This window comes from Fukomys damarensis, unplaced genomic scaffold (assembly GCF_012274545.1).
Source record: "Fukomys damarensis isolate Sample0158 unplaced genomic scaffold, DMR_v1.0_HiC HiC_scaffold_32, whole genome shotgun sequence".
Taxonomy (NCBI): domain Eukaryota; kingdom Metazoa; phylum Chordata; class Mammalia; order Rodentia; family Bathyergidae; genus Fukomys; species Fukomys damarensis.
Window position 1 is genome coordinate 3,096,110 of NW_022900944.1, and position 1,849 is coordinate 3,097,958.

General features: G+C 33.3%; 1 protein-coding gene across 1 annotated transcript in view; it reads left to right on the forward strand.

Moving 5' to 3' along the window:
- Grid2 (glutamate ionotropic receptor delta type subunit 2) overlaps positions 1–1,849 on the forward strand; it is a 405,281-nt gene that overhangs the window by 156,978 nt on the left and 246,454 nt on the right. The window lies entirely within an intron of this gene.

Below are 1,849 nucleotides of genomic sequence, written 5' to 3' on the forward strand. Positions count from 1 at the left end.
AAAAAAAAAAAAAAAAAAAAAAAAAATTGAAGGCTTTAGAAATTCTGCGATGTTGTAAGGTAATTCCTAAAATCTAGAACTTTGCTCTTCAAGATAGGAGGACTGCCTGGAGTTTAGTAGGGCATTATTTCTGCTTAAATGTATTATCCATTTGAAGAAGATAAATGTAAATATAATGAAAATATTAATCAGATGAATTGATTTGAGATTCACAGCAGCAGTCACCTTTTGTTTTATACACTGAGAACTCAAAATTTCATTTTATACAAATATGTCTTTCCTGAGAATACTCACTGTGTGGTGGCCCAAGATGAAATGTGAGAAGGGTAAACAACACTACCACTCTTTTTTCTCTTTTCTTAATTCTACTTTAAGTTGTAACCTCTCTGCAGATATATATGTAGACCTCCTGCAATGATACTTACAGGAGTCGCTTCAATGAAAGAATTGAAGGCCTACTAGTCTGGGTTATTGAACTCTCTGTCAGCCTTTTATGCCCCTTTCAAATTGCTCCTAGCAGCACTAATATCAGCTCCAGTTTTAATTTGTGGCTTTTTAACATTGTTCACTCTCAGTAGCATTCAATTAGAAAAATCAGTGAACACATGCCGGCTTACTGTTTATGCTTGAAAAAGTTAACCTCGACCTAAGGAAATTATATTTCTTTTTAGTGGGCATTTCCTCAGATAACAAATGGAAACACAGACTTTTTGTGTACAATAGTATAATCAAAAGTTTCAAGCTTCTTTAAAACATTTTGTCACAGTATTACAAAGGGTTTTATTACGTATGGATCGATATATATAGATATATCATATATACATATATATATATATGTATAGATGACATACCTATATTACTATTCTTAAGGACTTTCTAGTGTAATTTCTTTTCCACACCCAATGAAAAATGTGCTTATAAAAGTTTTTAGCATTCATCCTCCACTGAAAAACCAGCAAGTATTACATGATTTTGAAATTATGCCTGTCAAATCACAGTTCTCTGTTAATGCATTATGTACATGTACCTCAGTAAGGTCAGAAGGACCTGTAAAGAATTATATACTTTGAGAAAACATCAGATCACATAGCAAATATATATCCAGATATATTTTTTATGATTCAATGCATCTTTCAGTAGGCATTTCTTAGTAAGACAAAGAATATCCACCAAAATGCAATTCACACTTCGTAACAACTCCTTGCTAGTTATTAGAAAGCATCTCACTTTGAAACTAAATCTTCAGGTAGTATTACTAAAAACAACAAAATGTCTCACAGTGCAGGCTCACCTATTCTACACCTATGACCAGAATCATTAGAGCTTGTCCTGGAGTGTATATGATAAGAATTAAGGAAATACACACACACACACACACACACACACACACACACACACACACACTCTCTCTCTCTCTCTCTCTCTCTCTCTCCATAACTTTTTGGTTGAAGCCAAAGGCAATTCAGAATAAATGTCCAGTTAGCCAATGAAGATTTCTACCCATACATTATTTTCTTTTCTTTTGGTATGCATAATTTCTTTTCATGATTAGCAAGCTAACAGCTGCCAAAATTTCCTAACCATAGATTAATGCTAAGGCACTACCTACTGCTCTTGTATTTTACAATGAGACAATTTTAGAAATAAATCTATTTAGTACATATAACAGGAATAGTTCTTTTTTATTTCTTTTGGTATCAGGGATCAAACTCTGGACCTTACACTTGTGAAGCAGGCTGCGGAACTGCTGAATTAAATCCCTGGCCCTGACATGAATATTTCTGAGAGAACAGAGTACACTTTACTTTTTCAAAGCTATAGCAACATATACACCAGGAAGTATATTTAA